Raw genomic sequence first — 14143 nt, 5'->3', positions numbered from 1 at the left:
TGCTGGGAATTTCTTAGTATGCAGCAGATGCACACAGAGCAGAAACGTTCAAATGATTTATAGCCTCATTAACCTAACTTCATTGTTATTTAGTTATGAAACCAAGTTTTTCACTTCCTAATATTCTAGATAACATCTGCCAAATCTGGTCTTTCTTGTCAGAAAGAAAATCCAATGTCTTCACAGGACAAACAAGTCTCAGCTCTGCCTGAGTTTCAGCTGGCATCATTTACTGAGATGCCAGAAGCACTGTGGGTCACAACTTGTGTGAGAAACCCATGTGCTCCCCAGCTGATAAAGATGAACTAAAATACACACAGCCCATCACTACAAGGAGAATCACACAGCCTTTTAGCAAGGATATATGAAGTGTCCTCACAGAAGAAAGAAGGAACCAGCCTTGCCAGCCAAGGTGCAGTTTCCCCTTGTTTGAGGAGTCACAGAACAGACACTGCAAAGCAGCCTGGGTCTGCAGATACGATAATCTCGAGCTTCAGATTTTCAACATCTTGCGAGGGCTTGATTATGGATTAAAAAAAATCCCAAACAGATACTATTTTCCTATTTCTAGCTAGTAGGCCAAGGTGAAGTCGGTCTGTTGATATATATTTTTCAAAGGTATATTACCCACTTCAGTATCATCAAGTCACATGGTACAGGTGACACATGGGAGATGCCTGGCATATGTGGACAGTTGTTCTTAAATGAAAACGTTCTTTTCTGAAAGGGCTGTTAGTCAACAGAACGCAAGAGATGTGTACTAAGTTATTTTCAGAATCAAGACATGGAATCTTCATTATTTTTTCTGAGAATAAGCATGTCTCCTAGTTTTAGCCTGCACAACTACTGAGTCCTCTCAACAGGATTTTCTTTTAGACCTTTAGTTTCTCTGAGATGCTATAGCAGTAACTGCCTTTTTATTTAAGATCGAAAAAGAGAGATAAGTGGGAACACTTTTAATGCAGCCACTGCACTTCACAGACACATTACTTCATTCTCTTCTTGACCTCTCCCAGCAATACTTCTGCTGTATAGCATCTTCCTCTATTAGAAACCCCATTTATAGAAATAAGACTCTTCTCGGAGAGATACAAACAAAAAACTCTGAGGTCATAAGACAGATTATTCAACCAGTCAAGTAACTAACAGGAATGTGAGCTAAGTTAGTATTAGCAAGATAAATAACAACAGTACTTCAAGCAATGATGCTCAATGCAAGTGAAAATAAACTACTTATGCCACTCTTCTACAATCATAGCACATGAAAATAAGACATCATTTGCATAAGTATTTAACTACCTAATTAACAGTAAGGTCAGCAGAGTGGAAGTATCTGATCCTTGACAATAGTTAATATCACATTTTGCAAGTCAAAATTTAGTAGAAGTTCACAAACCGAGTACTTGCCAAAATGAAAACCAGAATGATGGTTTATGAAGCTCTAAAGTCTTCCAAGACCTAGCTAAACTGTTGCTTATGGATCACTAAGATAACACCTGTGCGGCTTTCCAAGCACCTGGATCCACTAGCACAGATTTAAAAGTGCAGTGGAAACACACATGCACCACTGCTACTGAATTTTTGGGGAAAGAGTACAAAAGATGTAATCCATTTTGGGCTGAAGGTCAAAACCAAAATGAAACTAAATAAGATTTTTCAAAATATATTTCAGTCCCAAACCATGTAATTTACCATTTAAAACTTCAACCAGTTCATCATTTAGGCTGGGTTCTGCATGTCACGATCTTCTCGCTATGGGGAGCTGCAGAATCAAGTCTTTTGTGTCTCTGCATCTAAGAAAATTTAGGACTCTTACAACCATCTGTTAAGCCCGCACCACTCAGAGGTACTACTTAAATGAACTGCCGTATCTTAACTTCTGTGTCACAGCAAATTAAAAATCACAGAAATATTGGCACAAAGACAAAAGAGGCACTTTGAGACCTGAACAAGCACTCAGGTGAAGTGGTATGTGGGTACCTAACTCAGTAAGACATTTTTACACCTACACCCCACGGTGCCTTCCATGCTTGGTCACTTTTACAAGTGGTGGGCACCTAAGCTCACCTGCCTGAATGTCCAGGTAAAGCCAGGCACAGGTCACTGCAGCACATGGGTATTCTGCAGTTTGGTCTTCAACTCCTGACTTGTGAAGCTGGTTTTTAAAACAGGGGTCAAGGCGGGGAAGAACAGAAGTTGCTCCCTGTGGCCAAAAAGTCATATCACCTTCTATTCTAGGAAAGAAAAATTCTCAAGGCTGAGGATCTCCTGGAACCAGCACTGCTCAGAATATACAGAACAGTGTACGAGGCTATCAGCTCATATTCACACTTGGTGAAAAAAAGAATTAGCTGCCATCTCACACTCTGTTTTGAACACCTGCAAACAAATGCTAAACCAGCAGGATACCTCATTCTGCTGTCAGTGTTTTGCCTCATGCTCGCTCACTCTCTTTCTCCAGCAGCGCTGCTTCAGTGAAGAGACCCCTTGGAAACCCCCATGTTTCCTAACACCTACGAGAACACTTGTAAAGTAGCTGCATAATATAGGTGCCAAATCATCGGTTGCAAATCCATCTCATCTGCCTTAGCCTCCAGCACCTGCAAAATTAAAAATAGCTGTCATAAGCAAACCACGACTGAAGATGAGAATGTTTGTTCATTTATTTCAGGCTGATAATGGTGTCACTGTTGACGTGTTTGGGCTCTGAAAGGAGCACTAATGAGGAAATGGACAAAATTGTAAAGGCAGAATAAGGAACATTCTAAAACAGGAATGGGAAAATTACCCTCTTTTTAAATTTACAAGGAAAATCTGACTAGCCATGACAAAACAATATGCTTACTTGGCTCTTTAGGGTGAATTCCTGTTAATTACAAGCAGAGCAATCATTTAAAATAGCATTTTCAGCACAAAAATTGTTTCTCACTCTGACCAAATGAGACTATTTTATCAGGTATCAAAATTACAGGCCATCATTGCCTCCTCATGACTTGCGAAAGACATGATGAATAAGAAATGGAATAGCATTACTGTAGAATTTACTCTCCTGCTTTTAGTCACTTCCTGGCAAACCCTGACATTTAAAAGATCCTTTCAGTTCACAGAAAAGGAGCTCTCTGCAAGAATGAGGAACTACATTTCATCTAGTGCAGCAGCAGTATAACCTATGTACCATGCGTATTTTTGCTGTTACATTGTCTATAAAACACTAAAATACAATTCTTATGTTGTGAGCCAAACACGGCATGGGGAATGTGCACAGAAACTGCTGTGGAATCCGCTTGCTTCATTCACAAAGCAGCAGCAGTTGCTATGTAGCTAAATGTTGCAAGGGAGCTATTCGGGAAAGAGAAGGTGTTATTTTCATCAGGTGAATCCCTGTGCATTAGTCACATATTTGTCAGTTTTCCTCTATTACTAATTAGCTATTAGTTGAAACCTTGGGTAACTCAAGGTCAGTCCTGCCTCTTGGGGCTGCAAGCCAGGTTTCTTAAATCCTTGGCATGGTATAGAGCCATCAGTGCAACTGAAATTTCCAAGTAATTTCTGAGCTACAGCTTCCCACCACTGTGCCACAGGGAACAGATACATCTGGAAGGGCCAGGTTCACTGAAAGTCTACCTGACATCCGGGAAAACAGCCAACTTTCAATTTTCTGCATCCAATAACGAAAGGCATCTCTGCAGACCTTTGGATAAACATGCTTCTAAAATATATGGAATTTAACGCTGCTAAACAGAAAAGCATCCGGCATAGTTTAAGTTGATCTACACACTCAAAGGTACATTTAATTATCTTACGAGACATTACACCCTAGCAAAGGCTTGAAAGCTCAGACATAGCTGAGGAGCGGCCACTGACAATGCCCCCCTTCAAAGCGGATCCCCACCAGGTCTGTGAAGAGCCCAGACACAGGTATGGCTACAGACTGCGGAGGGGAAATTCTCCTGTTGCTCTGCAGCTGACCATGGTAACCCTCAGGGCTGCACTAACCCCTGAGGCTATGCCCACCGTGCAGGGAGCAAACCCTGTGCAAGGTTTGCACTCAGCCTCAATCTAAACTGAAACTGTAAATACAAACCCTAAACATAAAACCACATTAATAAAAACACAGCTCATTACTGGGATTACATGGGACTACACTGTTTTTTGGACCTTGCTACATCCCAGGATAATACAGGAACTGGCATTTGGACCACAGCGTAACACAGACGATTAAATAAAAACATGCCACTGAAGCTGTTTTTCATTTACTTCTGAGAGGATGTTCTAACCACTGTAACATACTTCACCTTTTTAGTTTCATTGCGGCACTTAAGTAGTGCATTTGAAGAGCAGAAATACTTCTAAACCAGGTCAGCAATAAGAAGGATCATCATTGAGACCCACTTACTGTGCATTCAGCGTTGAAGAAGAACCTTAGTTTAAGATGAGCAGTCCTTTAAGGGACCAGACTTTTTGGTCTAGTTTGTGTCACTCATTTGTTAGTTACGTTTGGGTATGACTGTCCCAGAAGCAAGAAACTACGTAAGAATTAATTTTAAGATCTTTACGGAGAATAAGCAAGATTTGCATACACTGCTTAAGTGCTCATGCAAGTGTTCCTCGTTCTCAGGATTATAAAATGCATGCTGGAAGCCTCGCTGTGTCACTTCAGCTATTTGTCTTGAATCTGGCAAAGCTACACAAAGTATCCGCCTCTTGGAAATTACATATTCCACCTCTCTACCCAGAAGAAAGTGCTATGTTTTCAGCTATCACATCTACAGAGTTTTTACATGTTTCAGACACAAAGCCAGTACATTTCCCTCCTTTTGGTCATCTATGAAGTGCCTATTTCAACTTCACATGATAAAGGTAGAAGGCAGAGCAAATCTGGTTGAATGATTCTCAGAGGAGAAATGCCTTGCTGGTTTATCAGGAAAGTGAAGCACATTTTGTGCTTTTTACAAGCCTGCTTCCCCCTTCTCCTTTGTTGCTGATGAAGATGGAGGATTTGCACATGCTGGAGGCTGAAGTCTTTTACTTACTTACAGACCACTGCTCCTTTTGTGTAATGCAGCTGGTGGTACTCTGAAGAAACATCCACTACCCTGAACTATTACAGACTCCATCCTCTTTCTGTCGGGCGTTGACTTGCACAAGACAGCCGGTCGTTCCAGTTTGACTACCATGAAAAGCAGCAGCACCAATGCATGACAGGAAAGCTGAGACTATCCTAAGATGACCTTTTTTTGCCAAAATAACAACTTGGCTAAATTTTCTGTGCAAAGCGCCAGCCTAAGTCTGGAAGAGAAACCACAAATGATCCTGAATAGCAAGAGACACTCAGCTTTAAGGAGGCATCCAGGCAATGCTAATATGAAACTAAAGCAGTTTTAGGAATACACGAATAAGGACACCAAGAAGACGCCATCAAATTCACGAGGGTCAGACCAAACGAGTTTTAAAGGAATGCCTGATTAATACCTCTGTGAGGGTAGCAGTAGAGAAATTAATTGCTTAATATTCAGATCAAAAGTTCAGCTGTACTTTTACTTGAAACAATTAAACGGGCCATCTCATGCCTTCTGTAAAGGCAATCACGTGCCTTAATCAGAACCTCAGATTGTTCCGTAGTGCCCCACAGAGAAATCTGCTCCCCTCTGTTCCAAAGTGATCCATCTTACTGCAACTCATTTCATCACTGAATGGTTTCTTGCAAACACCAGTATGAACTTCTGTCATTTCTCTGTTGCTCTGACTGTCCAAAATACACAGAACAATGCACCTGAACTTTTCAACAGCGAATCACAACTGACACAACTTGGACGATCATCAAATACAGCTACGCTCAAGACTTCTTGGTGAGCAGGGTGGATAAGCAGCGCTGAGATAAAAGAGTGCAGAGAGGCTGAAGTTATTCAGCAGTTCCCTTGGACCCCAACATCGAGAAAGGCCCTGAGAATCTCTCTTACTTTGAGGATCTCTCAAACTCTTCTGATAAAGAGCAACACAGAGTGAGACAACTAAAAGCTATTTTATGCCCTCCTTAAAACAGCTACAAACTGGTGGAATCTCAGAACCAGACCCAGAAATACTTAAAAATACTTTTTGCTATATTCTAAACTAACAGCCACTGCTTGGCCTTCTATTAAAAGAGGAATGAACATGATTTTAATTTAAGTATTAATATTTTCAATTATTGTAATATGAAGAGAAAATAACCTAAGTTATTGCACTGTAGTCCTGGAACATGAATGAAAGAGAGACAAGTGGGCCCTTGTGAACCTCATGAGGTTCAGCAAGGCCAAGGGCAGGGTCCTGCACCTGGGTTGGGGCAACTCCCAGTATGAATACAGGCTGGGGAATGAAGGTATTGAGAGCAGCCCTGTGAGAAGGACTTGGGGATACTGGTGGATGAAAAGCTGGACATGAGCCACCAATGTGCACTCGCAGCCTAGCAGGCCAACCGTACCCTGGGCTGCAATCAAGAGAAGCATGGACAGCAGGTCGAAGGAGGGGATTCTGCCACTCTACTTTGCTCTGGTGAGACCTCACTTGGAGTCCTGCGTTCAGCTCTGGAGCCCTCAGCACAGGGAAGACATGGATCTGTTGGAGCGGGGCCAGAGGTGGCCACAAAAATGGTCAGAGGGCTGGAACACCTCTGCTATGAGGAAAGGATGAGGGAGTTGGGGCTGTTCAGCCTAGAAAAGAGAAGGCTCCAGGGAGACCTTATTGTGGCTTTTCAGTACTTAAAGGGGACTTATAAGAAAGAAAGGGACAAACTTTTTAGCAGGGCCTGTTGTGATACAACAAGGGGTAATGGTTTCAAACTGAAACATGTTAGATTTAGACTGAAGATAAGGAAGAAATTTTTTGCAATGAGGGTAGTGAAACACTGGAAGACGTTGCCCAGAGAGCTGGGAGATGCCCCATCCCTGAAAACATTCAAGGCCAGGTTGGACGGGGCTCTGAGCAACCTGCTCTAGTTGAAGATGTCCCTGCCCATTGCAGAGGTGTTGGACTAGATGATCTTTAAAGTTCCCTTCCAACCCAAACTGTTCTATGATTCTATGACATCCAAAGGTTATTCCTGTACATCTGTTTTCACATCTTTGTACACATACAGATACGTATGTAGATGGTCCACAAATCTGGTTCCATACGTCACACGCATCTACAAAATGATCCAGTTGCTTCCTCTAAGGGTTAAAGTAATAAAGCATCTGTCTGTGTATGCCTGGTTCTGACATTAGCATTAGCATAAATAGCTTACAATTATGTAATGAAGGGACTGCAATCTGGATGGAAAGTAAGAAGCAATTGAGGAGTATTACCATATAATCATCCCACATCACCAGAATATGAAAACAGTAAAAATTTGAAAAGGAGCACACAAAGCCAGCGATCAATCTGATATACCATAAGGAGCCTGATTATCATTCACTGTGATGGAATTCAGACTGCCTTAAGAACTCACAAAGTTGGGCCCCTAAAGACATATGTGTACAAAAAATGAATAATCTTAAAATAACTCTTCTTGGCTGAAATTACTCAGATTCCATGCAAGTATCAGGCATCTCATTTACCATGAAAGTGTACAGCAGAAACATTCCAGAGCAGTAAGACAACTAGCATGCACCACCCATGTTTTATAGCTGCCAGACACAGGTTCGCTAGTTCTGAAAATGAACAAGCCTTAAAGTCATACTTACAGCTATAAATTGTTGATGGCAGCTGACTAGATTAGAAGTGAGTGAAGTTCATTTCCAGAGAGACTTATTTGTCACAGTTCCATGGGGGCTTTTTAGCTATGGCTGCTGTTTGGGACAGCCTAATAGCTGAACTCCAGCAAGACAGACAGATCATTGGACCACACAATGGAAACTTAACTTCCCACTGCATACTAATGCATCACATGCTTTTGCACTGTTTTGTCAGCAATTTCCTTCAGCATAGTTTCTCTATACTTAGGGATATAGAATTTACCTACTAGACCTACCTCAAGCTGAGGGGAAAAAATTTCATTAGATGGAAGCAATTCCTGCTTAACATTTGCTTGCTTAAATTAAGGGAACAAAACCATTTTTTTTTTAACTTCTGCATCTAGAAGTGCCTTTCATTTTTGCACATCATGTACAGAATACCAAATGGAGGTGTGTTATATAGCATAAGACATTTATTCATCAAGCTACAGCTTTGCAGTATTGCAGCATCATCAACATTTTACTATCTTGGCCAAGTCTTTAATGAGCTTACAACATGATTCAAACTTGACTTCAAGCTTGATTTTTCTATCCAACACTAGTGCAGCCCAGTAGACTATTTTACAGTGCTACATAACAGACTGGAAACCAGCTCTTCACAGGATAAGATACTTGCTTTCTGCCTGGCTTTTCTTCTGTGGAGCCAGTGCACAAGAAAACAAGCCATCCCACTGGGTAAAGCAGAGAAACTGGACTTCGGACCAGTTGTATCTGCAGAGTTGTCACCTACATAATCCCTCACCTGTCCTACACTTTTGTAAGGAGATGACAAAATTTTGACTTAGAATTTTTGCTTAGGTTTTAGGGTTGCAGGGAAAGGCACATATCCTAAGACTTTACACTGGACAGTAAAACAAGCTTTCAGCCAGCCAAGGAGCATGGATCTAGAACATCCTGTTAACAGAAGAAATTAAAAAGCCATCTAATTCATGGTAACACAGACCCCAACAAATGACTGATGAGGGTAAGATGGAGTGCCCACAGCAGCAGCGAGTGTGTCATGGTGACTCAAGCAGGACCTCACAGTTTCAGCTCCCTCAGACCCACCACACTGTTCGTGTGGAGCTCAGCTGTGGAGCCTGCAGGTTCAGCATCTCCAGCAAAGTACTGCTGATTTCTGCTGCCCTTGCCCCAAATATCTGAGTATCTTCCAACTGAATTCCAGGCGTACAAAAAGCATAAGCACATTTACTATCATTATTTTGTAGGTGACTACACTGCCATACTTTGATATCTCAAGCTAAACTATCAAAAAAGGTCCTGAAAGTCTCTAATCCTTAACTCTTATGGGCAGAGATTTCCAGTTGTGGGCATATGCTTCCTAAGAATTAGGGTGAAACTCAGCACATTCATTTCTAGTCAAGACAATTATCAGGTTTGAGCTCCAGCACTGGGGACTTCAATGAATCCACAAAGTCCCTGTAATAAAAGTTCATTGTTCTTAGGCTTTAACTGCTCACACTGAATTCACAAGTCAGCGACAGGCAGTAGCAATCAAAAGGTCTTTGCAGAGAGTATAACTCCATAAAGTTAGAAAGCAACAGTGTCACAAATCTTAAGAAAGCTAGTAACCGTTAACGTACAGAAATACACAGCCCCTGAAGCAGGATACTTTAAAATGAGGTACATCTCATACTTCAAAAGAGTTATAAAGCATCTGTTTCAATTACAATATTTTAATGGCAGCTACCCTAATTACCTAGAGGAGAAAAAAAAAATAAACTCTTGTTCAATTTCTGGCATTTAATTTGCTTGCTGGGGAATCCCTTTTCTTAATAGGTATTTATGCTATTTTCCTTGCAAGGAACACATTGCCATGGAGCATCGATCATGAGCGTTAGTAAGTGATTCTGCCTTTCTCCTTCCTCCTTTTTCTTCTGCCTTTTTGAACTGCACAGTCCTTCACTGCAGGGACTGCATACCTTACTGTATGTTAGCCTTAACCTTTTGCTAGGCATTCAGACCAAAATTATAGTGAGCTGTGACTATATTTATTTTGATTTCAAGTGAACGGTCTCATCCAAAAGCTGCTTTTAAAAGTCTTTCCCCAATTTTCATTGGCACTTTGCTTTGACAGAATGGAGTTTCCATTCCTTAGAGTGAGAAGATGGCAGATGGGAGAATGAGGAGGATCCAAGCAGACAGAGAAGTATTGCACAAGACTCATGCTGAACTTGTCAACAGAACAAGATTTCTTTACTACAGTGCTTAAAAAAATCAAAGCAGCTGCTTCTCTATTCAACAAATTTACAAGGGCTATTCAGTAGCATTCAGGCTTTTTTATTTTAGGGCATCCAGAATTTACCTTGGAAGAATCTTGCCTTACAGTTAACTTGATCAAGACTGGAGTGACATCTGAGTGACAGCAAACCATCATACTACTCCTGCTGTAAATGGTAGGCAACACAAGGCTTGTATGTAAGCAGAATACATTTGGATCCTACTTCTTTTCAACAGCAGATGGCAAAATGAGTCTCAGGGTCAAAAAAAAAGCTTAAAAATAGGGTGCCTGACCTTAGAACAGCAAGGATATCAAATTCTGATACCTTTAATGTTTTCTCTCTTTTGGACCTACAGAAAAAATTCATACGCATTAAGGTTATGAGTGGCCAGATGCACCCAAAAAAGCAGCATAGACTAACAACCCTAGTCATGTTTTAATTCTGGCACAAGCATGCAGGGAGACTTGCAGGTGCCACCCTCCCGCCTAGCATTCCTCTACAGGGGAGAAACAGGAGAACCGCACTACTGGGGCTAAAGGAAGACTCTGGGTTAAATAAGCATGTGTAGAAGTTGCCTCCAGTATGAATCCTTTCATTACTCACCAAAAAGTCCAATAATAGAGGAGACTAAAGTCATGTTCAGTGGCCACAAATGAGACAGTGAGAGGGCCACCCAACAACTCCTGGTAGGGCACAGAGATTAGTGAGACTGCTCTCCTCCTCTGTATAAAAGTAACATAAATAAAGTACTTACTTTTCTCACCTAGCAAACATCTATTTCTAGGAAAAGACCAGAATTATCGATGCACTGGCTCTACATCATAGAGAACCAGCAAGTGCTACAAATTTGTCATAGACAACACATCACCCTGCATGTTCAATGTAAGGCACACATTAACATGATGAATTCATATGCAACTGTGATTTCTGAAATAATCTCTTTTGGAGGGCTCAGTTACAGAACTCCCCTTGAAGTAAAGGTCATAGATTTGATCTACTATATTACATCAGCAGGGAACAGTAACATTGAATTATTCCTATCAAAACTAGGGAACAAGTTATTTTACAGGAGTTTCAAGTAAGCATTTATTAAATCAATATCACAAAAAATATATGTTGGCAAACAGCTACCAGGATTCTGTTAATACGATGGAATTCAGCAGGCTACAATGCAAAAAAAGTCCTTACCCTTTGAGCATACACACATCTTTCACCATTGACACATCACATGCCAAGTGTCCCATGTGTTCATTTAGAAGTATGATGCGTTGCACGGCTTTGAGAGATACACATTTCATCTCATTCAATTTAAAAAGACCTTGAAATGTTCATAGCTGAAAAAACAGCACAAGAAAAAGCATGCATGAGGACACAGTTCAAGGAAAAAAAATAGGAAGTTTGTAAGCCAAAGGAAACGTACCTTTCAAGCCAATTGAGCTTCCTATTCAGAATTAAACTCTTATATGGATTTGTGTTGCTTGACATCCTGCCCATTATCTGAGATGTCTCAACTCAGCAAGATAGCAGCTGGTGTCACCGAAAATCAGAGGCATTGAGAAGACAACCTCCAGTTTAGTATCTTCAACATTTACAACAAAGCATCTGCTTCCTTGCTCAATCTCTTGGCAACTCAGATCTGTCACGAAGGTCAGGATGGGGTAAATATTTTTTAGATAACAGCAAAATGCCAAAGAAGGGGAAAGGGATATGATTAATGATGTACCCTAACAGAAGAATTTCTCCATGCTTTATTAAGTTGTTGTTCTGAGCATCATCCACAAGGAAAAAAAAAAGACAGCTCATCAAGTTCAGAATCCTTTCTATTCAAAATTCTTGAGTGACAGAAATTCTTTCCTACAGAGAAAAATGAAAATTCAAATCTTCTAGCCAAAGGAAGGGCCATAAAGAACATCGGCGATCACTCTCACAGCTGCTATAAGCATCAGAAATTTCACTGTGCTACAGCATCACATGAGCTGGGTGAAGGTATTTCAAAAAAGGTGTATGATGGCTGTAAGCTCACACTCACAGAACAGCCCAACAGTTTTGCGTCTTCCACCTATTGCCTCAGGCTAGTGCTCCCCATCATAATCTTTATAGCAATCTAGTATTTTGTTCCAATACAAGGCTACAGAGCAGGAATATAGTAAGATGTTACATCTGCACAAAAGGGAGAGGGAAGACAGCTAAGCCTATAACACGAATTCCTGGCATCATGTGAAGGCCTTCCTAGAAAACATTTAATTTAGCAACTCAGTGCAATAATATATATAAACTATGTTTAAGCCAGAATCAATACATCATATATTATCTTCTCAAAGTAATTATTCCATTAGATGTGTAGAGAGGAGGAGTATATAGGCCAGAACATTTACTAATCTAGGGAAAATGTCACTATCTTGTCTGGGAGGGCGGGAATCTATCAAGAACAAGTCAGCATACTGGGTTCTTTTAAAATCGCTACAGTTTTGGCAGGTTTTGTTGCAGTTGTTGGTTGGGTTTTTTTGTTTTTAAGAACACTGACAGGTGTGTTACCATATTTAGCTAGTTTAGAGCAATCATAATCATATACTTACGTAACACAGGCATTCTGCTCCTCAAAAACTGATCGGCACCAAGACCTTTATATGTAGCATTAGTCTCTCACTTCATTCAGCTTCCTGCTAGTTACAGTTATGTTTGAAACTGTGCCATAAACAACTATAACATGCTTGACCTGATTCCTGTTTTATTTACTTGATCAGCACGAATATATCAACCCTTCTCATTGCTGCACCAGAAATGTTACATGTGCTGTGTTAAATGCCCCTTCAAGCCCTGTTCAGTATAGCTTTCAGTCCTTCTCACTTTCTCACTGTTCAAGTAAGCCAAACAGCCTAAAAATAAAACGAGGCAAAGACATTTCTCACAAATGACAGAAGTCTCAGTTTAGCCTGGTTGCTCCTCAGAGACTCTGAAAAAAGTACAGGAAAAAGCAAAATAGCTAAATGAGTCTCAAAATCATTTGAATTACTTTGTTACCTCCCTTCCATGAAGAAGTGTTCAAGTGAAACAGGTTCAAAAAGCAAAGACAAGTACAAGTTAATTTTCACAAATATGCCAACTTTTCATCTCTGGTTTGACTTTATTGCCCTAATATTTTTTGTAAATATTGACCTCTCCAAAGCCAATGGTTTTTCTATAAAATGCTTTATTTTTACCCTGAAAGCTTGCTTCAGTCTTGCAATCTTGAATGGCAGCTTCTTTGTTGTTAGTAAGTAAAACAATCTTGCTTGCCAGCTAATACATCCAGATTTTCTCCACTACCTTCAAGTTCAAAGTCCTAATTCCTAAAGTGGCAAAAAGAGGATCTGCCCTTACAGAAAGCTGGAGGAACACATCCTCATCCACCTTGATTTACAAAAGCTTCAAGAAGTCTGTTCTGATGCATGCACTTAGTCCTGTGCAATTACAGCCATGCGAGGGAACGTGTATTGTCCCAGAAGTGTCCCTGTTTCATCACCAGTCTTGCAATATTTCGTATGTATCCTTACAGCACCATCTCTCAGACCTACGTCACTGTCAGCATCTCTGTCTTCAGCTTCAGTTTTTAAAAGATTTTTCTGGCCTTCATAACTAAAAGAGAGCAGTTGGAAAATGTGACCAAAATACATTATAAAATCCCAAAACCAGGCAGCAAAGATGACTTTGAAATGTGCATTTGCAAAAAAACCCAACAACTCACAGTCAAGCCAATCTCAGAAGTTAAGAAAACCCCTACTTCAGATGTTTATATTAAGCAGAAAGCTATCTGGAGTATTTAAGATGGTCTTAGAGTAAGACACACACAAAAAAAATATCAGAAGAAAAAAGCTTCCAAGATTATTCACTTACAGTGTGTAATTAACTAAGCTAGGTCACACATATTTATTCGTGCACTGACAGAAAAATTTCTTAGTACTCCACAAAGAAGCTGGACAGTGAGTACACACAAATATGTGGGTGTCAGCCCAAGGCTGTACAGTAAGATACTCACTCCTGGAGAGCCACAAATCCCACAGCATGGTAAGGGCACTCCTCACGCCAGCTTTCTAAGTATAAACCACCTTTCTCTCCTGCCAACCCTTAAGTTGCAAAATTTCTACTCAATGATACACTTAGAAGTGTTGAGGTTTTCACATGTACAGAAGC

The 14143-nt window shown here is 40.6% G+C and overlaps 1 protein-coding gene across 4 annotated transcripts in view; it reads right to left on the bottom strand.

The window, feature by feature from the left end:
• SERGEF (secretion regulating guanine nucleotide exchange factor) overlaps window positions 1-14143 on the bottom strand; it is a 160306-nt gene that overhangs the window by 47029 nt on the left and 99134 nt on the right. Inside the window, exons 11-12 of one of the 4 annotated variants that reach the window (XR_012764602.1) lie at window positions 11162-11307; window positions 2544-2600 (exon numbers count right to left, since the gene is read on the bottom strand). The exons of 2 other annotated variants lie outside the window; for them this stretch is intronic. The gene's annotated coding sequence lies outside the window, so the exon portion shown is untranslated. Of the gene's footprint in view, window positions 1-2543; window positions 2601-11161; window positions 11308-14143 lie in introns of those variants that run through there. One more of the 4 variants, XR_012764601.1, reaches the window with a different exon arrangement.

This window comes from Opisthocomus hoazin, chromosome 7 (genome assembly GCF_030867145.1).
Source record: "Opisthocomus hoazin isolate bOpiHoa1 chromosome 7, bOpiHoa1.hap1, whole genome shotgun sequence".
Taxonomy (NCBI): Eukaryota; Metazoa; Chordata; class Aves; order Opisthocomiformes; family Opisthocomidae; genus Opisthocomus; species Opisthocomus hoazin.
The sequence above is the reverse complement of the archived record's forward strand: the minus strand, read 5'-3'. Positions and strand labels throughout refer to the sequence as shown.